This window comes from Phalangium opilio, unplaced genomic scaffold (genome assembly GCF_054372755.1).
Source record: "Phalangium opilio isolate 3A_F unplaced genomic scaffold, DU_Popi_V2 ptg000017l_1, whole genome shotgun sequence".
Taxonomy (NCBI): domain Eukaryota; kingdom Metazoa; phylum Arthropoda; class Arachnida; order Opiliones; family Phalangiidae; genus Phalangium; species Phalangium opilio.
The window spans coordinates 5,766,201-5,788,513 of NW_028324151.1; the positions used below are offsets into that span (position 1 = coordinate 5,766,201).

Sequence of the window (22,313 nt, forward strand, 5' to 3'; positions counted from 1 at the left end):
ATTCACATTTTCACAACCTATTTTATTCGATTTATTCGAAATAGTTAATACAGATGGTAAATCATTATCTACAGAAATGTAGCCGTGTCATAAAAATTACTACAGAAGTTAGTTACTGCCTCGGAGGTAATTTTACAACAGGGCTATGTTTATGTTTCACATTTTCAATGATAATACAATTATCCCGAATTTTTAACTTGCAGGTACAGTTCTCAGCGTAACAACGGTAATAGGTGGATAAAACGCCAGTTTTAGCTCGTCGACAACTAGTTTGTTTGAAGGCGTATCCATCCAGTACTAAGACTGGAATGTTGTCATTCAAATTAATGAAATAAAAATCCTAGAAGATTTAATAACGATTAGGGGATAATTCAGTTTAATACAAAATTATAATAACATTCTAACCTTTTTCGGTTCGCCTTCTTTGTTTTCAAAGTAGAGATCTATAATTAAAATTATTAATTAAAGTAATCAATGAAATGTAGTTATAATGGGTTCGTACAAATTTTGGGAAAAAACCTATTTCCTTGATATTTCCAGGTTTTTCCCATATATTTCCCTGAAATTTCCAGGTCTTTCCCATATATTTCCAGGTTTTTCCCATATATTTCCCTGAAATTTCCAGGTCTTTCCCATATATTTCCCTGAAATTTCCAGGTCTTTCCCATATATTTCCAGGTTTTTCCCATATATTTCCCTGAAATTTCCAGGTTTTTCCCATATATTTCCCTGAAATTTCCAGGTCTTTCCCATATATTTCCCTGAAATTTCCAGGTCTTTCCCATATATTTCCCTGAAATTTCCAGGTCTTTCCCATATATTTCCCTGAAATTTCCAGGTCTTTCCCATATATTTCCCTGAAATTTCCAGGTTTTTCCCATATATTTCCCTGGAATTTCCAGGTCTTTCCCATATATTTCCCTGGAATTTCCTGGTCTTTCCCATATATTTCCAGGTCTTTCCCATATATTCATTTGACATTTCCAGGTCATTACCATATATTGCCCTGACATTTCCAGGTCTTTCGCATATATTTCCCTGAAATTTCCTGGTCTTTCCCATATATTTCCAGTTTCAAAGTCACCTAGTAACTGCAAAAGTGTTTTTTTTTGGAGTAACAACTTTATTTATTTATGTGGTCAAGCCACATAAATTTTCTGATTTCCCGGAATTTTACTTAAAATGATAAATTTCCCCGAGTTTTCCCTGAATTTTTAGTCAATGATCTCGAAGTTTTCCCGCGTTATGTGACGTCCCAATCAAAACCCCATAAACAAGTTTGTTATTATATTTTTATTTATCTATAATTTAAGTACAATTGCTTTACAAATTGGGTTGATGGTTTAAATTAAAAAAATAGAAAATTGGAACTATTTTTTGCTTTCAATTATGTCGTGATTATGAGTGGAAAATGTTTTAACAATTACATTATTTTTATCCGACAAGGCTCTAGCTTTGCAGGCTAATTTGCAATGCTGACCACATCTCCAATAAGTACCACCTTCGTAACTAGATCGGTATCTCATAAAATAGTGTCCATTTAAAATAAGTTTCGGTTGATTTCTTTGCGACAACGTAAAGTAATAATCATCCTGAAATTTGCGATTTCAATCAAATTCAAATTAAATAATTAAATTTAACAAGGAAATTAAAAATACCTGTGAAGGTTTGTCTCTTGCTTCGCCGTCTTGGTCAACACATAATGGTGGATATGTTCCAAATAACATTGCTAAAAACAAATTAATCAATATGGTCAGAATATAAGTAAGTTAAGGATGGAAAATATGTGTTAAACCAGAGGTCATAAAGGTCAAAATATAAGAGACGGAAAATTAAATTTTTATTTCACGGAAGTAGATTACAAACAGAGGGTAAATGATTATGCAAATGAGGTCCAGTCTTAAAGAAGACCCCTTCAAAAGTGGTAATATCAGCTTTACAATTCAAATCTTCGGACCGCGAACATCGCCATACAATTTCGGAACCCCTTTTTAAAATCCATTGCTTTTTATATTGATATCCACGATAATGAACTATGGTTTCTTGATTGGCGCATTTAACAAACTTCAGCTAAAAATATGTTATTTAAAACATAAATGACTTAAAATATTTTCTTTCTTAACAAACAGGGCATACCTCAGGCTCAGAACGAGTGTCTTTCGGTGGTTCACTATGCCAAAGAACAGTAGGATGCCACTGACCTATTGGGGGTTGTAAACAATTTTGTTAATCATTATTTATTTCCAAATTTTTTATACATATATGAACGGTACACAAATTTATTTATTTATTTAAATTTCTCTGGAATGCTGTACAACAAAGCCCTATTTGATCATGTGACCTAAGTTAATTGCTCGACCTTTGGCTTTTATTTATGACCTTATGATAATGTACTTGTATAAACTTTGTGTTATATTAAAAGGACAGGAACTAATTTTAAATTTAAATTTGATATTTTGGAATATGTAAATTTGGAGGTTCGTGATTATGTTCCTTTTTATTTGTAAATGCCACTCCCTCCATTGTTTTAATCTTGACTCTGCATTTGGCTTTTTGATATTCGGCACACGCCCAATAATTATTCTCCTTGCACCCGTGTAATTGTTTATAAAACGTAAATCCGTCATATATCATGATGTCATTTCCTCTGGCACTTTTCGTATACACCTTAAAACAATATCAATAGTCAGTTTTGTGGTAACAAAGGGTGGCTTTTGAAAATACCAACCGGTAAAGATGTCACTTCATGCAATTGATTTGTAAAATTCTCCATGGTTGGATATGGTCTTCCTGGACCTGTTGAAATAAATAATTCCCATGAAGTTTGAGTTATTCATGATTATATGGATGTATACTTGAAGGAGAGAGGGATGGAGTGGTAACCCCCATACCTATAACGTTGTCTCTGTACCCCCATCTAAAGCCCCGAAGTCCTCCCAGCATCCTCAGCGTACGGAATATAAACTAAAGGACGCCCCCTCTGTCTTAAAAATTGAAGCTAGTTCTCATACAAATACAATGGCGCTACGTAGCAGCACTTAACAATCGCATACCAATTAAGGGTAGGGGCGTGCGCGAGGTACACTGGGAGAGTTTGGGTGCCGCAGGTCTCTGCCCATCATTAATTCCACTCCATCTTATCTCATTTCTCGCTGATAGGGTAAATATTTGATTCCAACAATCACAAACATCACCACCAAAATATTTCATTTATTTACCAATATACAAGTAACTTTCATCAAAACGGTTGAAACATTTAAATAGTATTAAATGAAATTAAAATGAGTTATTGAAGAATTAGGTCTGTGAGAATGAGGTACATCATTGATATAATAGAGTTCATTAACTTTTTTGATAAGAGCTCTGCATTTTGATTTAAAGTGTTCGGAACACCTAAAGTGCTCGTCTGGACCTTTTTCGGGTACTTTTTTGTAAAATGAGTAACCGAAGTGGAGTATCATTGGAGCTCCTCTTTGTGTTTTCGTAAATTTCAAATCCTAAATCCAATTTTTATAAATTATTATTAGGATATAAGAAAATGCAATTTTATGTTTTTAATCGTCAGATTGAACCGCGGAAAAAGGCGGGAACGGGTAAACACGTGACTGTATTGTGTTAAGCCTTTCACTGTGGTCCATTCTTAACTTCAAAAAAAAAAAATAAAATAAATAAAAACACATAAATACCGCAGTGGATGAAAGAAGAGTGTACATTGAGCCGTTTTTACATTTTATAAACTGACGAATTCCTAAAAAAAAAAGTTATAAACATCAGTAACTGATGTCAGGAATTGATTTATTTAAAAGAAGCAGGAATAATATGCTTCAGCCATGCTTATTACCCCTAGAAAAGTTCCACCCCCTCAATGGGTATCAAAATTTAAAAAAATCCATTTTGATTTCTTAATTAATTTCAAAAATAAGGTCAAAGGACAGCCTGATCTATCTTCTAACATCAACGTGTTATTCAATTCATCAGGAATACATACAGCTAATAGGAATCATTGCGCTCCCTTAGATATCTCGTGTTAATCCCTATGCGGGTTTCGTGGGCCGGGTCTTGAGAACCCGTAATGCTTCATAATCCTGACATCTTTCTAACTGTGACTTCATTGGTTGGTAGAGACGCGAGGTGCAACGAATTCGTCATACATAATGATTAGTCTAGCTCCTCCCATAAAATCCGCCTAGATTCGTTGAGAAATTCCTATTAACTGTATGCATCACTGATTATATTTAGTGCGTAAAATAAATGAACTCAGAATATGTTAATATATTTGAAAAAATAGTTTATTGGATAAACTGAATCTCCGTTATGGAGCGCCATCTCGACGGTGATTATGTCCATAATCATTGTGATAAACCATGTTATCAACAACGTAAAACTGCGCTCTGCATCTTGATTTTTTGTAATTAGTGCATCTGCAACTTTTATTGTCAGTTCTGAAATAGTACGACTGTCCACGAAAGAAACACATTGTCCCACCCCTTTGACTCTGGAAATACGTAACTTCCTATTATGAAAGAAAGAGTTTAAGTATAAATTGTCATTTGGTAATTGTTACAATACACATTTTACCTCGTCCTTTGAAACCAATTTATATTCCCCTCCACCTCTAGCTTTAAATACAGTAGCAATACCTAAAAGTAATTTGAGGTTTTTTAATAAGTAGCCATAATAGTAAAATTTCCTGACGTTGTAATTGGCAAATAAATTGTGGTATTTACGAAGTGTCCCATAAATGGTGGTAGGACCGAAGTACAATTCAAATAAATTTTGAGCATAAAATGTAATTTCTATGATATTTTGCTACAAGGGGCACATTAATCAAGAAATGTTGACCCCTCAATTAAATTAGCATTGTCTTTCAATTTCCAAATTAAATTTAAAGAAGACTCCAACCTTCATACCACTATCCTTACCCTTCATTTCTTGCAGTGGCTTGTCTCGCATTTACCGGTACTAACTCGTAATTACCGAAAACCTATGGACTCGTAATTACCGAAAACCTATGGACTCGTAATTACCAGAAACTAATGGACTAGTAATTACCGAAAACATACGGACTCGAAATTACCAGAAACTAATGGACTCGTAATTACCGAAAACATACGGACTCGAAATTACCAGAAACTAATGGACTCGTAATTACCGATATATCATTACAAAATCAAAAAAGATACTAGCTTATTTCCTCAACAGTTGTACCGTAACTAAATCCTAGTAGTGAAATATATTTATTTAAGATAAAGAATGTACATAAATGTTATTCAATATTAAAAATAATGACACAAATTTCTTTATCACAAATGATTGTGTGGCTTGCCATTATAATAAACCATTTTATCAATCAGCATAAGCCTCGCTTTACATCCGTGGTATTTTCTCTTATGAAAAGTGCATTCCCATGGTGTAAGGTCTTTAGGCGGAGATCTCCTGTAGTACTGGATTCCTCGAAACACTAATATGGTTCCACCTCTTTGACTCTGTATATAAGTAACGTCCTAATGTTCACGGAAATAAACTTAAACTTAAATAAAGCCCTAAATGAATTAATTAAAATTAAGTTTTTACCTCGTCACTAGCTACTAATTGGTACTCGCCTCCGTCTCTGGCTATAATAACAGGGACAGGAAAAGCTACAATTAAATAAAGTTTAAATTAATCTTAATGAACGAATTTAATTATTTAAAAGCAGCCGGAATGAAGAGAAGGAAATTTTTAAAGAATTTTACGAATTTTTACCCTTCTGTACCGTAAATTATGTACAATATATGCATACAATAACGACATAAAAAGTCAGTTTAATAAAGTGTACCTACCATTTGAGATACTTTAAATTTTTGGTTCTAAAAATAAGTGGCGAACAAAGAACAGAATATCATGAAATTTTATTATTATTTTTTTTTTCATAAGTATGAACAATACAATTTCACGATCGTTTCTCACTGAGTGACTAACTTATTGTAGGTAAGTTGCCCCTGATTTGAAGATGAAAAATGTTACAAATAATTGTAAAAGAAAAAGCGCATTAATCGCCATCTTGTTGGTGATTATGAGGTTCTTCGTTATAATAAACCAAGTGATTCTCGACTAACAATCGTCTTTTACAACTCCATTTTTTATAACAAGCGCATTTCCAAACCATCTTGCCTCTTTCAGCGTGCGACGCCACTTGATACGTATAACCACGGAACATTAATAACGTCCCTTTTTTAGTTTTTTTATACACTAATTCCTATATAAATAAAGTGAATTAATATTGTCATTAACTAATTACATCGAGATTAAATCAATTAGATGTAAGTACTCTGTCGCTACGTCAAATGTTTCGTTAATTACAGCGCTTTTATTGTAAGTAATTGGAATTAAAGTTCAGTTAACTCTGACAGTTCTTTACTGGAAGTGCGAGAAAGCTGTATTAAGGGCGAGAAAAAGTAGTCCCAATTTTATATCGTAGTTTGGCCCGGGTTGATTTGATATATAAACCGTTATTTGTCTTCCTTTCACTCCTAATTGATTTACTCTTGGTCGCGAAAATGATATTACCCCATCGTTTGCAACATATTTATACTTGACGCCACCAAACGTTCCTGGGTCTCTTACTATAGGTGGAGGAATGTCTAGAAATAATTTCAAAGTATTAAAATTAATTAATATACACTGGCTAATATTACCAAAAGTACATAGATAAGTTTTATCTATCTTTGAAAAGTTACCTATAGTTTCATTGAGGTTTTTCGTCTAAAAATGAAAACGTGTACCAAAATAAGACAACGTTTTATCAAGAAATGGTATCTAGTTTATTAGGGAGAAGGTATAAGATGCCTAAGTATTCGCACGCCATAGTCCCAGTCCCCCTTTCAAAATACAAGGGGGGACGTAAAAGGAGGCCGGGCTATTTCGCTACACTCTCCTCAGTCGGAAAATACGTAATATTCGTCATTCGCGACGCGCTGACGTGAGTGTTCAAGAACCAATGAGATGCTGGTTGTAATTTAGAGGCGGCGGGGATTAACTCCGGACCTACTATACGTTTGGACTGGAGATAAAGCTAGAAATGTGGCGCGAATTTATACCTTCTCCCTAATAAACTAGATATCACTTCTGCTTTTTATATTTTACATAAAAATTCGATATACATACGTTTCGCGACGATTTCGTGATAACTTTTGCACCACTTGCTAATGAGCAATAATTTACAATTTGGAGTTGCGATTCTTGTTCATCTTTTATATCTGATTTTTCATCACCTTAAAGAATAGAAAATAATTTTTATCCAAAGAAGTTATTTTAGATTCTAAAAATATCTTATTCTTCCAATAGAACATTTTGAAGCAAACCGATAAAATAATTTTCAGCCTTAAATTTACTTAATAACTTTTATTAACGTACATTTAATATCAAAAAGTTAAGCACTTAAAGCTTTATTTGTCAAACTTAATTGGTAAATGATTCAAATGACATATGGTCGATGATTATGTCGTGCGTCATTATGATAGACCCTTGAATTCAAAAGTTGAAGCATCGCATTGCATTTGGTTTTAGCAAAAGCGGCGCATCTCCAATGAGCGTCACATGTTAAGGTTGAAAAGTTCAGGTGATAAGAGTAGCCGCGGAACATTAAAATTATTCCATCATTTATACTTCCGGTATAAGATACTTCCTAAAATTAAATTAAAGAAATGCTCATAAAAATTATATATTTTAAATTACGTAAATACTGATTAAAATTATATATTTTAAATTAAATATGTACCTACTTATTAAAATTATATATTTTAAATTAAATATGTACTTATTAAAATTATATATTTTAAATTAAATAAGTACTGATTAAAATTATATATTTTAAATTAAATAAGTACTTATTAAAATTATATATTTCAAATTAAATAAGTACTTATTAAAATTATATATTTCAAATTAAATAAGTACTTATTAAAATTATATATTTCAAATTAAATAAGTACTTATTAAAATTATATATTTCAAATTAAAGAAAGATTAATTAATATATTTTTTCAAAGTATAAAGTATATAGTTATTATAAATAGGTTTTCACCTTGTCGCTAGCAATCAATTTATACTCGACACCATTTAAAGACTGTACCATTGGAGGAATAACTAGAAATAATTAAACTTAATTAATTAAATTATACATTAATTAATGTTAAAGAAAAGAAATTACCTTTTTCGATATTTTCACCAATTATGTCCTAAAAAGAGAAGAAAATAGCGTGAGAGATTAATCAACATGAGAATTACAGTAATTTCGATTAGTTTTTGAGGTGATTCATGCGAAGTGTTAATCTTATCACTAAGTGCAGGCGATGGTGAAATAGAAGTATTGGATATAGGTACTTCATTTTGAGGACCGTGGTCAGTTGAAATTTTTCTAGAGTTCTCAGCTTCTACCCCTACGATAGGCTGTTCAGAACTGGCACCGCACTCGTTAAATTCTGTTTCGTCTGGTATTTCCGCTGTTGGTTCCTTTTTAATCTGCGGGATTTGATCTGTATTTGAAATTCTTTCAGAGCATTCACTTCCGTCTGGTTGTTCTGATTCATTCGGAATTTCCGGAGGCTCTTGTTTAATTACTATTGGTTCCGCAATATCAATTTCTTTCTTAACAGATCTTCTTAAATCTTCAAATTTAAATCAAAAATGTTAGCAAAAGTATTTGCGACATCAGTGATAAGTCTATCATTTGCGTGCGAAATATTTTCCTAAATTGAAATGAGTGTGATGTTAACGAATAAGGCCTTAATTAAAATAAAACCTTTTAAGAATTCCGTGAAATGGCACTACTCATTTTAAGTAAAAAAAGTAATTAAAAAAAAATTTTAATATTCATGTTTTCACTTGAAATATGGTTTTAACTATATTTCTTTTAACACTGGTATATCCAAGATATATGGGTTCTTGGCTTTATTGAATAGATTATCCAAAATATCAATGAAATTGCCAAGAATTTATTATTTAGTTGCAATTATAAAGAATCAACACTTAAAAACTCGACTCGTGAGTTTTATTAAAACATGAAAGATACATCTTTGAGAACATGGTCAGTGACTAGTAGCAATAAAGTGCGTTACAAGATGTAAATGGAACATTGGAGTCGGTGAAAATCACGTTTACATGATGTTCATATTCAAATAAGACTATTTGCATCTAAAATCGGCAAATAAATAATCATCTTCTTTGAAGACCGTCCAAAAACGTCACATTTTTGAGTTGAATGAATTAAATAGTGATCAAGGTTTAAATTAACAAAAGAAACGAACCAAGACATATTTTTATAATTATATTAGGGTATGTAATATTTAGGTTGGCATAATTAAATTTGATTTTCACATTTTTCATTAAACATGCGTATGGTTTTCACTTTCTTCGCCGGATGGTTATGATCTTTGTGTTTGTTTATGGCTAACCCGTTTACAGTGACAATTCGAGCTGGACACTTAAACTTGACATAACCGGCGCATTTCCAATAAGTATGATTATTGGATCGGGCTCTTTGCTTATAAAAAGTGTATCCCTTATTTATGATGATGTCATTTCCATACGCGCTTTTCGTAAATATTAATTCCTGTATAGGTATAATAATAGGTGTGTTAAGGGTTATAGGTCACGGGGTTAATTTATGGTTAGTTACCGAGTCGTCTGAACACGTGGGTAAAAGGCTTGAAGGGTCATCCACGGACTGCAATTCACCGTACTTAGAAACAAATAGCTCTTCAGCGGTTGAAAGGACACAATCAATTGAAAAAGCTACCACCAATGAAATTAAGCAAGAAGAGATAATTAGTAGGCAACAGATGCGTGTTAATTACAAAGGGTTAAATATATAGGTTTTAATTTTAAAGAAATTTGAAGCGTAGCATAGCTGCATTTTGTTTATGTATCGGCAGGGATAGATTTAATTTTAGAAGCAGGAATGGAGAACTGTTAGTATTTACTTCAGTCCGACTCATAGCCCAGTATAGAGCCCCTCCCTCCAACACGTAACGAAAAGTTTAAATTATGTTATTGGCTCACTTAAACTACGTTTTGATGACGTTTCTGACGGGGACGGCGAAAAAGACTTAATTCCTTTTTACCACTGTCGCTATGACCCGCCTCTTCTTTCATACCCCCCGTCCCGTGGAAAGGGGTCCGGGACTTTGACGTTCGCCCAGATTACTCTGTTCTCCATTCCTACTTATAAAATTAAATTTATCCTTGGTATCGGATATGAATTCAACAATTTATTGAAGAAAATAAATATTTATTTGTACCATAGTAAGGCAGGTTAAAACCTGACTAATAATCAACATTAGTCATTTGGAAGGACATAATAGGTGTAATATCACCTCAAACGAACGCGGGTAGACTTGAGTTACATTGTAATGCCGGTGACCAGTGGTTATGCTCTGGATTGTAAGAACAAATGTGTCCATTAACAGTTTTAATCCGTGATGGACACTTGCTACGATGATATTCCACACACCTGTAGTATGTTGTATTACAATGCGGCAAATTACCATTTCGTGTGTATACAAAACCATCGTAAGTCAAGCTAGTGCCGCTAATCACAGGACCTAAAAAAACGAAATTGTCATAAATTTACGCCATCTCTGATTTTTGTTGCAGTTATATGATGCAATCAAGAGAAGACGATTGAAAGAATTTACAAGGTAACTTGAGTATAATTTATTAAAAAAAAGAAAAGAAAAAAACACCCTGTACATTTTGTTACATAATTATTTCGAAATGTAACAATATATTTTTTTCTAATTGTCGCTCTGTTTATATACGACAAAGTTTACAATATACCTCGCATACTGCCAACAAGGATATGTATAAATACTATGTATTGTGTATTCCCAACTCTTCATTTTCACAAGGCATTTCGCTTAGGCGCCCGTTCAACAGAGAAAAAAATATGCCTTCCAACCCCCCCCCCAAGCTTGTGAGTGAGAGATAAATTCATATTTTCTCTCTTTGCGCATGCGCGAAATTTCAAACTCACCAACTCAGGATTCTCCGGACCGGAGAGTTATAGACCTAATTCCTTATACCCCTGAGACCAGCTACTTCCAACTCAATTTAGAGCCACCACACATCACGTATTTGCTGGCCAACGTTTTGCCCTAGTATGGAATCCATAACATTTAGTATTTATACATATCCATGCTGCCAATAACCAACATGAGCAATGTTTGCTTTAATCAATAACGTTCTTTTTCGTGATTATGATTGTCACTATATTTGGAAATGGTGTTGTTGACAATTTTGGCCCTTGCTGGACATCTAGTTTTGAAGTACTTGATGCAACGCCAGTACGACGCTCCGGTGCTACCCCGACCATCCTTGGTAAAGATATGACCGTCGAAAGACATTTTAAAACTTCCATTTCGATTTGGTAGAAAGTAAACTTCTATTTTTGAAGGAAAAACACGCTTTTAGTACACGTTCCGATATTGGACAGCGTAATAACGTTTTGTCTCATAATTGATTTTTTTTTATAAAAATAATGACCTATTTTGGGCTTGAACATTTTGTTTTTTATTACAGAATAAAAATACAAGAACCTTAATTGGAAACTCTTGGTAGGTGATTATGCTTCTTTTTGGAACAAAATGAAATTTGTCCATCGATAGTGGCCAAGCTGCAACTACATTTACAACGTCTATAGTCCGCGCAAATGTAATAAAACTTTTCGGAACCGTTTGGCAAAACAAGTCGACGGTTTCTGTAGTATGGATAGCCCTGATGATAAAATAATACGTTGTTCGGTTTCTTGCGCGTTACATGATGGAATTCCTGTAGGTTGGATTTAATTTCGTTACTAGTTTTGAATTTTTTAAATATTTTAAAGAGATACTCCGGAAATCTTAGAATTATTTTCTTTTTTTAATTGAAAGAGCGTATAAAATAATGAATATATCAATTGGAACCATGTTTCTATCTACAATATTAAAGAAGATACAAGTAATTTAGTTTCCACAATGGACACTACGCGTTCGGCTTTCCCACGAAGCACTGGAAGTACCCCTATTTGACGAATCCCTCAGGTGGTACTAGGCGTCCAATAAGGGGAAAGCCTAACTCGTAGTGCCCGTTACGCACATTTGCGGAAACATAATTGTTCGTATCTTCTTTAATATTGCAGATAGAAACATGGTTCCAATTGATATATTCATTATTTTCAAGCATGGTGTATCCCTTTAAATGATCCCAACAAGTGTTTTTAAATGCGTAAAGATTAATTAATTTAATTAATTTATTTAGATGAAACATTAAAAAAGGCTTGTTGTTAAGTTTAAGTCGAATGACTTTAATCTTACCGTATCGTGCGTATCAATAGGCAAGAGGTACTCAAAATCTTCGTACCCTAAACGAAGAAAGAAATAACTTCAAATACGATAATTTTAAAATAATATTTATTTTAATTGTAATAATAAACTTTATTACTATAGTTAAATTAAAACGTGACCATACCAGTCAAAGCCCTTTATTGAAAACTATTTCTACTGCACAGTTAAATCTCAAAAATATGTTAACGGTTTATCGCATTTCTTGTGCGAGTGTTCGTTGACAAAATGCGCAATTTTTCCATGCACCGTCTTAATTCTTGCATAACATTTTGCCTTACGAAAATAATTAACGCAAAGCCAGTATATAGCACTGGAGCTTTTGCCATTTTTCGTGTAAACATAACCGTCGTGTAAGAGCATTTCTTTGCCTCGTTTGTTAATTACGATTTCGAAGTCCTGCAATTAAATACGGCAAGTTAGTTACGCAAAACCTAAAACTATTTTTAATCAACTTACTGTATCATTAATTATCATTTGTTGTTGAGGATGTGTTGATGCGAAGACACTATCATCATCTCCCAGGGCTATGCAGAAATCTACATAAAAATATGTATTATAATCAATACCAGTTTAAATACTGAAAAATAATCGTTTAAGATTACACTGTAAAAATCATTTTTGGGACAAAGTCAATTGGATAAACTAGATTTTATTCTCAATTAAGTTACAGAATTAAGTCGAGAGCGGGATGGTTATGCGTTGAACGAGAGGAACATTGAATATTATCACCATCCTTGACCGTCTTAATTCTGGCGCAACATTTCTCCTTACGAAAGTAATTAACGCAAAGCCAGTAAGTGGCGTTGGAAGAAGAGTTATTTTTCGAGTAAAAATAACCATCATGTTTCAACATTTCATTGCCACGCTTGTTTCTCACAAATTGGAAGTCCTAAAATTGAATGAATACAGACAATCAGTCAACGAAAATCAATAGAAAATTCCATTAATAACTCGTAGAGAAACCAACACACGACATCTTAAGTTATTTCCCTCGTGCTAACCCAGATGCAACGCCAGACGGAGTTCAACCGAGTTCACTACACGTAGAAGGAGGCTAGCCGTCTCGCGCAGTTGCCTCTAGCGGTACATGCGTCTTGGAGCGAGGGAACCTTTGCCCAACTGTGGTGTTTGTGTTTCTCTTCGGGAATTAATAGAATAGTCTATTCATTTTATGTAGTTTGGAACTTGCAGAATTATGAAGAACCCTTGGATAATGGGACCACGCTGAGACGTACACTTCATCGTCATCCAGTGTTACGCAAAAGTCTATGCGCAAAATACGAAGTACAATATAATATCAGACTTGGAAACAAAAATTTGTATAATAACGCAATAAATCATGTTGGGACGAACGAAATTCTTTGCGAAAATGATTTTATTCCAAAAAAAGTTACAATGTCATTTAATCGGAAGCTGGATGATTGTGCTTCGTAGGAGATGAACGTAGAATATCATCTCCATCCTTGACTGTTTTAAGCCTCGCGCAACATTTCCCCTTACGAAAGTAATTAACGCAAAGCCAATAAGTGGTGTTCGAAGAAGAACGATTTTTCTGGTAAAAGTAACCATCGTGTTTCAACATTTCATTGCCACGCTTGTTTAATACAAATTGAAAGTCCTAAAATTGAATTGAGATTAATTAGTCGACAAATATCAATTCTTATGTTATGTTTGAGTTGCGAAATTACAGAATTATTAACTATTCTTGAATGTTTATCATCATTGTCATCATCCTGTGTTATGCAGAAATCTATATAAAAAGTGTGGTACAATTAAATCCAGTTCTAGACTAAAACAATAGTTGAAAATGATGTGGTAAATCATGTTGGGGGAAATAATGTGCAATTTACTGGAGGTCCGAGGGAGGTTAGAGGAAAAGTTCAGGTAACATCACATTATGCCTCACGGGATTGGTAAAGTTCTCATAGTCTGAGAGGGGTAAGACGTAAGAGGTTTCGTTTAGCAGAAGCCAATGAACCAATGGCAGCGCAGTAACCCTCGTTTTTAAGACTAATTAAATGCTAATTACTTCGTAATAAGAGATCATTTATTGTTTTTTTATATTTTCCCTTTTACAAAAAAGCCGTTTTTCTGAGGTAAATTTGTTACCAGAATCTTCCCTTAATTTAAGCCAATAATCATGAAATTTAGAACAGGTTTGCCCATAATTGTTTTAATGAACTTTATTCATTCTTCGAACGTTTAAGAAGCAATTTACATTAAGTCTGTCGCGGGGTGATTATGTTTTGTACGAGGCGAACAAAAGATCATATTTCCGTATAAAGTCTTTGCCCTGGCCATACATCCCGTTCGTCTGTACATGGAACAAATCCAATAGTATAATCCGCCATCTTTTCCCCTATTTTTGATGTAACGATACCCATCGTGGCATAAAGGACCAGCACCACCGCAATCGAAATTAAATTGGTTGTAATTTGTCACTGAAATAATCCCCAAGAGTCTTCGTATTAATCCCCATACACTCGTAATGTTCAGTCTTAACTCTGTTTAACTCGTACTATAGAATAATTAACATAACATAAGATAACATGAGCAAAACAGTTAGGGTTTATTTAAAACCAATATTTTACAGATTCAGTTCAGTTCAGATCAGATCATATCTGGTAAAGGTTTTTCGTGATTATGATGATAATTCATCGAATATGAACTCCGCATTAATTGTCCCTCTTTCATTTTTAAAGTGGCTGTACATTTTGATCTACGGTAATTAGAGCATACGTAGTACGTTACGTCACTTCTAGTTTTATTTTTGATGAAACGATACCCTTTGTAACACAAGATTCCTTTAAAGTCGTAGTAAAACGGAACTGTAAATTCTGAAACATCATTATATTACTGTAAAATGTGGCACCAATTCGAACGAACTAACAAATGCCCAAAAGAAAACATAAGAAAATGAAGTAAAATACTTAAACCTTATCACTTAATTCACTTTATTGCAAAATAAAGTTTGGGACTAACTCACTAAAACAGAATCGAATTAAACACCCAAGTTTACGTTACACGCAATTTTAACTTCACAAAATAAGCCTGCAGACATTAACTTCTATAGTTAATAATTTTATTCAATTTTTAATTACAGTTAACTGTAATTAAATTAACCACGCCAATAAGACTTATTTATCACAAATCGTTTTATTCAAAATTTAAAGGAAGGGAAGATATTTAATCCTATTTCACGGGATGGTTATGAACTGGTGCAGCGGAACAGGATATGACATTTCCAAGTTGCGTTTTTGCAGTTGCCGCACATTTCGTTTTCCGATAAAAGGAGCATTTCCAGTAAGTTAGGCAACCCTTTTTCTTACTTTGCACAAAACGACAACCATCAAGAAACAGCGGTATCGTATCTTTGTAGTAACACCATTCTGAAACATCAGCGTCGCAAAATTAACATAAAAAAATCCAATGAAAATTAAATAAATTCTGTTTCAAATGTAGTGAATTCTTTAAACACGTTTTTTCTCAGGCACAAAACTGCTTTAATTAGTTAGAGAAAAACAAGATGGCCCAGGCCATATTACAGTTTCACACTTAAAAAATGGTCACACTAAATACTGTGGAAGAAAGGAGAATAGGTGCCCAGCCGCTAGAGGTTAGAGCAATAGTTTTTCAGCTCTTAAGAGCTCAAAACTAAAAAAAATACAACAGCGTTGATGAAAATTTAATGTCGCGAAGGGATTTGATTAATTTCAAATAAGCTGTCAGATTGAGCTGTCATTGATGTTCTAGGATGATTGTGAAAATCAGACAAGGACACAACTTTGCCGTTAATAGTTTTGGCTTTCCCAGTGCATTTTTTACTGGACATCCCATCGCTTCTAGTCCTATGGTACTCGGTACATAACCAGTAAACGCTGTTCATTATAGTCTTGTTTTTATAATAAGTATAACCATCCACAAATAAAGTATCTTTTCCCACGTTGTTACGAACAAATTGAACATTCTGTAGAAATATTAATTAAAGTTAATTAAATGATAGCCTTAGATAAGAGATTATGTTAATTTCTTACAGATCGTTCCATCGCATTTGGGCTCCGTTGATAATAAGATTTAGGAACAAACCGAAAATTGTTTACACCTAAAATTTTTCAATATTTAATTTTAATTCATTATTTTAAAGTAAGGTATAAAATTGGTATTGATAAACATAAGGGTGTAATGATCTTCATAAGTATGTGTGAAAGCATATTTGCCGCTAGTAGCAAGATAGAGAGGTAGAAAGGATAGAGAGGTGTCTCCTGGTGGCGGAGTTGCTATAAACACAAACCAGTAACCAGCTGACTCGACAATAAAAAAAATTACACGTACGCCATGTCCTTTTTGGTTCTACAGTCCATTTTGGAATATAAAGAAGAAAGATGGTGCTGCAGTCCGTTTAAGATTGTCTCGATACTATAGGCAACACGGTAGACCCTTACTTATTAATCATTGGGTTCTGATGACACTTTATTCAAAAATACGTTACAAAAACAGACTTGAAATTGTGAAAGCGACAAGTAGTTTTATCAAATTTTCTGGCAGAGTTCTTATCAGAATTTCTACGTGGTTTTGCTGGCAGATAGCAAAAATGGGTGCTTAGTATTTTTTTATTTGCTTCGCTGCCAGATAAGGAAATTGGGTGTACTTGGTAATTAAGAAATGTATTTAAGAAAACTAGAACCCTAATAGCAATAATTAATCAAATACAGTGATGTTAATTAAAATAAAGCATCACGGAAAACGTAATGGTAATTGAAAAATACAATAAAAAAACCGTGAAGGTAATTGAAAAGTACAATAGAAAACGTAATGGTAACTGAAAAAAGAAAGAAAACGTGGTGGTAATTGAAAAATACAATATAAAACGTGGTGGTAATTGAAAAATACAATAGAAAACGTAATGGTAGTTGAAAAAAAATACAATTAATTGTGGTACATTTGGAAAACGCAATTAATCGTGATTGTGATAGGGGGAAAAATAATCGTAACTAAAACGTGACGTAATAGTAATTTAAAAGTTCAACAAATTTTAAGCAGTAGGCTTATCTTCAGGTCCATGACAATGTTTATTTATAAATCGAATAACAGCATTTGCCTTCGTTACGACTCTAGCCTGACAATTACGACGCGTATGTTTCGAGCACCTCCAGATATGGTGATCTGATTTTGATATATAACGATGATAACTGTACCCTTTGTGGTATAAATTTGGTGCTCCTATAAGATCTGGAGTGAACTCGAACTGGAATATAATAATTAAGTGATAAAGAAATCATTCCACCGCTTACAAAATTAGTGAAAACATTCTATCATAAGTTTATAAGATACGTTCCTTCCATAAGTATTACACACCTATACTTTGCAATGCTAGAGACTTAAAAATCGAGATAACTAGTTCGAGAACGACGGAAGTGAGAATTGAAGTACTACACTCGGTGGTTAATTAATTTTCCAGGACCAAGTTCCATCTAGCCCCTATTTAGTCTGCATTACTAAGCCTTTGACAGCGCCTCACCAGGCCTACCTCGCTTTACCTCGAATCTATGACCTACTTCATTCACTTCATGACAAGCTCCAGTTTGTAACCAGTGACAATCTTATGGAACATGTCTTATAAAATTATAGTTTTTGATTATGTTTACCGTTTCAACATCTTTAGGGGTAGAAGGAGCAAGAGTCTTGGAGCTTGTAGAGGCTTTGTTGAAACCCCATAAGTGATCAATTTTGCGTTCTATTTCTGGAGGAGGTGGTGGTATTGCAACCAGTCGAAAAATTATTTTTTGGTTCAGTCCTGCGGTTAAGAATATTAAATTAGTTAAAAAGAAAATTCGCTCAAAATTCCTAAACCTAATTGGGTAATTTTTTGTAATGACGGAAAAATTTTCATTATAGTTTAAATGGATTAAATTTAAGCTCAATAATTTGAATAGTAATTTTTATTCAATTAAAATACAGTTTAGGGAAAAACTTCATTCTGATAATTTCATTCTGAATTTTACACACATATGAGCCCTTGATGATTATGTTGTCCAGTGAATTTCACAAACGTGCCGTCATTTTTAATTAGAATTCTAGCGGGGCACTTTGTAATTACATATTTAGCGCATCTCCAATAAGACGAAATTGAACTAGTTTTATTATTGTTATAAAAAGTGAAGCCGTCGTAAAGCAAAACAGTTTTTCCCTTTTGACTTTTCTTATATTCAATAACCTGTAAAATTAAGTAAAAAATAAATAAATATATTAAAACGTTTGGCTAATTAATAAATACATAAATGCTTACGGCTTCACTTTTGGGTTCGCAAAACACAGGAGATATGAATTCTGAAATTAATAAAAACAGGTTAGACGTAAGTGTCTTGGATATCCTTAACCTAACCTAACTGAACTAATTACAAAATCTTAAAAACACTTTCTGAACTGCAAGAGATTACAAAGCAATTTATTTGCAAGTGAGTGAAAGTTGAATACACATTTACGATTCAGTCTTAAGAAAACCTAAGGCTTAATTGTTACCCCAAGATAATTAGTGATTATGGTTGTTCGTTATTTTAATTAAAGTGGTTTCGTTGGTTAATATTTTAACTGGACATTTTTGCGTGAAATATTTGCGGCATTTCCACATCATATGACCGCCTATGAGTTTCATATAATCAAAAGGGTGACCGTCGCACATCAATGTCGTACTGTCGTATTTGTTTCGCACAAAAACGTAATGAACCTGTAATTAAACCAATTAAGTCAAGATATGGACAGCAACTTAAAAACGATACATTCTTTACCTTTTTGATACCTGACGTATAACCAAATTCACTTTTAATTTCTGGGATAATTTCGTCTGTAAATAAATAAATTAATTAATTAATACAAGAATAGCTTAAAGTATATATTTTTAATTAAAATCAATTTATCACAAGACTTAAAATTAAATTCAAGCATTAGATAGATATACATTTTATTAAATAAAACTGTGTACAAAACTTCATCTTTAATAAAATTTCGCAATTGGTGAAGCAATTGCTGTAACTCAACTTCAGCAATTGTTCTCTTGTCAAATTGCAATGTCCGCCGTACTGCACCTCCAAAGGCAATAAAATTGCATTTACATTTAAAGAAAATCTGGTTTACTTCTAAAATTACTTGATTACAATTTCTTACTAGCATTGTTATTCAATCTTCAAGGTTCATAACTAAAGTTTGAAAAACTTGCATGAAACAATTAAAATAGTATTAAAAATGTTCAAATTTTTTAAAACCTAAAAAGACCCTTTTATTATTTAAAACTATAGAGTAGATGACTAATACTGATTTAAATTGCACGTATGTTCGCGATTGCGATTGACCGTTCCATCACCGAGAATTCGTATCCTAGCCGGACATTTCATACGAGTGTATTCCTTACATAAATAATACCGGGTTGTGCCATAATTATACTTGTGACCAAAGGTGAATCCGTCGTACATGACGCACGAGGGTCCTTTCGAGTTGGTGCGTTGAAAAACAACTCCCTACATACAAATAAAGTAATTAAGTAAGATTGCAGTGGTATCTTAGGGGGAAAGCTAACAAAAGCGACGTCAAGTCATGATAAAGCCAATTGGCTCAATTGTGACATCACTTTTAATCATTTTAAACGCTTACCCTGTCCACTACGGACCATCCCTTCATTCTGCTTCGTCTAAAAAAGGGCTCCAAGTAACTTGCGTCTATAAAGTAATTAGGGACATGTCAGATTCTCTTACATTTTACCATGAGTAATTTAAACCTATTTCTTACAAAGGCAAATAAGGATTAAAAGAAAGTAATTAGGCACTGGAGTGGATGATAGATTTCCAGAGTGCCCAGTATGATATTAACCATAAAGCATGTTTGGTCGGCAAATCGGCACTAGTCGAAAATAGTTTAAGGTTTTTGAGGTATTCGAGGCGGGGTTAGAGTTCAAAAAACCTACAGGCTAAATAAAAACCCGGTTTTTTCCAGCCCTGATTTGAACCATTAGAATATTTTGGTTCGTTGGCATGATGATAGATTTCGTAGTGCGAACCTGGCGATAAATGTAATTCGGTTTGCCATCGTACTAGAACAAGCATTCATCCGCTAGTTTTCACCTAGTATACCACGAGATGGCAGTGAATACTTCACTCTCAATTATTTCTATTTGCCTTTTGTTCCTTATAAAATATTGACTCAAAAACGGGGCAATAATTTAAACACATTTATTAAATCAACGTGACATATTTACATGACTAAGTGTACAACAAATTGCACGTGACCCAACATTAATTGTTAACAAGTATGTTGCTTATTAGAGCTAATAATTGTTCCATCTTCCAACATTCGAATTCTCGCCGGACATTTGACTCGAATGTAATTGTTGCAAACGTAATATCTCGTTGTTCCATGGTTATTTTTATGTGAATATTTGTAACCATTGTACACTAAATGTGGCGGTCTTTTACGATTAACCTGAAGCAATTCATTTGCCATATTACTAATCGTTAGCGGTGCCCTCCTTAGGACTATACTTAATTGTAATGGTCCTTACTTGTAAAATTCGACTTGACCATTTGTTTAATTGGTTATATTTTACTCTATAAGAAGTACCTAGAACATTAAAAAAATCCATCGTTAAAATTAACAGTTTGTGTACAAATCGATGTTTCGTGTTGTTTCAAAATTTAACTAGTATAACACAGTTTTCAACACAATTTCGATATTTATTTTTAGTTTTCAAGTGTATACATGTGATTGTGCTCACCGTTTCAAGTTAGATTTAACACGTTATCGTGCTAAGGTGATATATAGAAGTGATATCCAGTTTACTAGGGAGAAGGTATAAATTCGCCACATTTATAGCTTCATCTCCAGTCCAAACGTAGGTCAGGAGTTAATCCCCGCCTCTAAATTACACCCAGCATCTCATTGGTTCTTGAAAACTCACGTCAGCGCGACGCGAATGACGAAAATTACGTATTCTCCGACTGAGGAGAGGCAAAATAGCCCGGCCTCCTTTTACGTCCCCCCTTGTATTTTGAAAGGGGGACTGGGACTATGGCGCGCGAATATTTAGGCATCTTAAACCTTCTCCCTAGTAAACTAGATATTTCTTCTTGGTAATACGATACTTGTGATAAAAGATATCATTGTTGACAAGTGTGTGGTTTATTCGAACTAATAATAGTTCCATCGTCTATTATCCGGATTCTAGCTGGACATTTAACTTTAGAATAATATTTGCAAACGTAATACACTGTGCTTCCACGATTATTTTTATGCCAATATGTGTAACCATTGACATACAAATTTTTTGGTCTTTTACAGCTTTCCTGAAAGGCAAAATCAATTAGAGAAGTTAGTAAGAATAAATAAATAAGGCCATTAGTAGGCCTAATTTCTATCGTTTCTTACTTGAAAGCTTTGACTAGAAGAATTGCTTAACTGGTTATATTTTAACGTGTAAAAAGACCCTAGAACATTGAAAAGAAATATGGTTAGTGTTAATAAATTATTTGTGAACAAATCACTGTTATTCGTTATAAAATTTGACAACTTATTTACAGCTTTCAACACGATTTCAGTATTTATTTAAATATTTTTAAGTGTTTAAGTTTACACATAATTCTGGTCAAAGGTTCTATCAAGAATTAACCAAGAACCCATATTAAACCTGGGAACGTTCGAAGAGAGATTTGGGTTGGAGGTTTTTTCAAACTCTAGTGCAGACTAGGAGAAAGCCTAGTGCTGCACTTTGTAGCCAGGTATCAGGCATCTATATTGGTAAGCCCATGTAAAACTTAAACGGTTATTCTTATATGGGTTCTTGGTTTTACATAGTTATTATTTGTAGAGTAATAAATTAGTTAAAAACACCATACACACAAACAAATGTTATTAGAAACGTCTACATTCAATAGTTTTGGGGTGATTATGAGCGTTTGATATTGAGCA

General features: G+C 33.4%; 3 long non-coding RNA genes across 10 annotated transcripts; all 3 read right to left on the minus strand.

Moving 5' to 3' along the window:
• Position 1: 1 nt before the first annotated feature.
• Positions 2 to 7,427, minus strand: LOC149702703 (uncharacterized). 2 transcript variants are annotated; one of them, XR_016381841.1, is made up of 11 exons: positions 7,396 to 7,427; positions 7,147 to 7,253; positions 6,720 to 6,744; positions 5,575 to 6,623; positions 4,579 to 5,504; positions 3,687 to 4,513; positions 2,729 to 3,497; positions 2,137 to 2,667; positions 1,659 to 2,070; positions 406 to 1,592; positions 2 to 340 (listed from the first exon to the last, which is right to left on the minus strand). It is a non-coding gene; the product is annotated as an uncharacterized LOC149702703 (long non-coding RNA). The 2 variants fall into 2 exon arrangements; XR_016381842.1 differs by lacking the exons at positions 6,720 to 6,744; positions 7,147 to 7,253; positions 7,396 to 7,427 and having other exon boundaries at positions 5,575 to 6,238; positions 6,550 to 6,694.
• On the minus strand, positions 7,364 to 19,237 carry LOC149702704 (uncharacterized). 7 transcript variants are annotated; one of them, XR_016381827.1, is made up of 14 exons: positions 19,148 to 19,237; positions 18,649 to 19,086; positions 18,369 to 18,576; positions 18,008 to 18,156; positions 16,397 to 17,607; positions 14,051 to 16,329; positions 13,552 to 13,980; positions 12,819 to 13,251; positions 12,333 to 12,758; positions 9,659 to 11,808; positions 8,365 to 9,592; positions 8,192 to 8,219; positions 8,066 to 8,127; positions 7,364 to 7,666 (listed from the first exon to the last, which is right to left on the minus strand). It is a non-coding gene; the product is annotated as an uncharacterized LOC149702704 (long non-coding RNA). The 7 variants fall into 7 exon arrangements; XR_016381831.1 differs by lacking the exons at positions 7,364 to 7,666; positions 8,066 to 8,127 and having other exon boundaries at positions 8,189 to 8,219; positions 9,659 to 11,422; positions 11,577 to 11,808; XR_016381830.1 differs by lacking the exons at positions 7,364 to 7,666; positions 8,066 to 8,127 and having other exon boundaries at positions 8,189 to 8,219; positions 9,659 to 11,422; positions 11,524 to 11,808.
• Positions 19,238 to 19,303: 66 nt separating this feature from the next.
• On the minus strand, positions 19,304 to 22,258 carry LOC149702705 (uncharacterized). The gene is made up of 5 exons (XR_016381843.1): positions 21,774 to 22,258; positions 20,911 to 21,691; positions 20,142 to 20,831; positions 20,007 to 20,071; positions 19,304 to 19,873 (listed from the first exon to the last, which is right to left on the minus strand). It is a non-coding gene; the product is annotated as an uncharacterized LOC149702705 (long non-coding RNA).
• Positions 22,259 to 22,313: the final 55 nt, after the last annotated feature.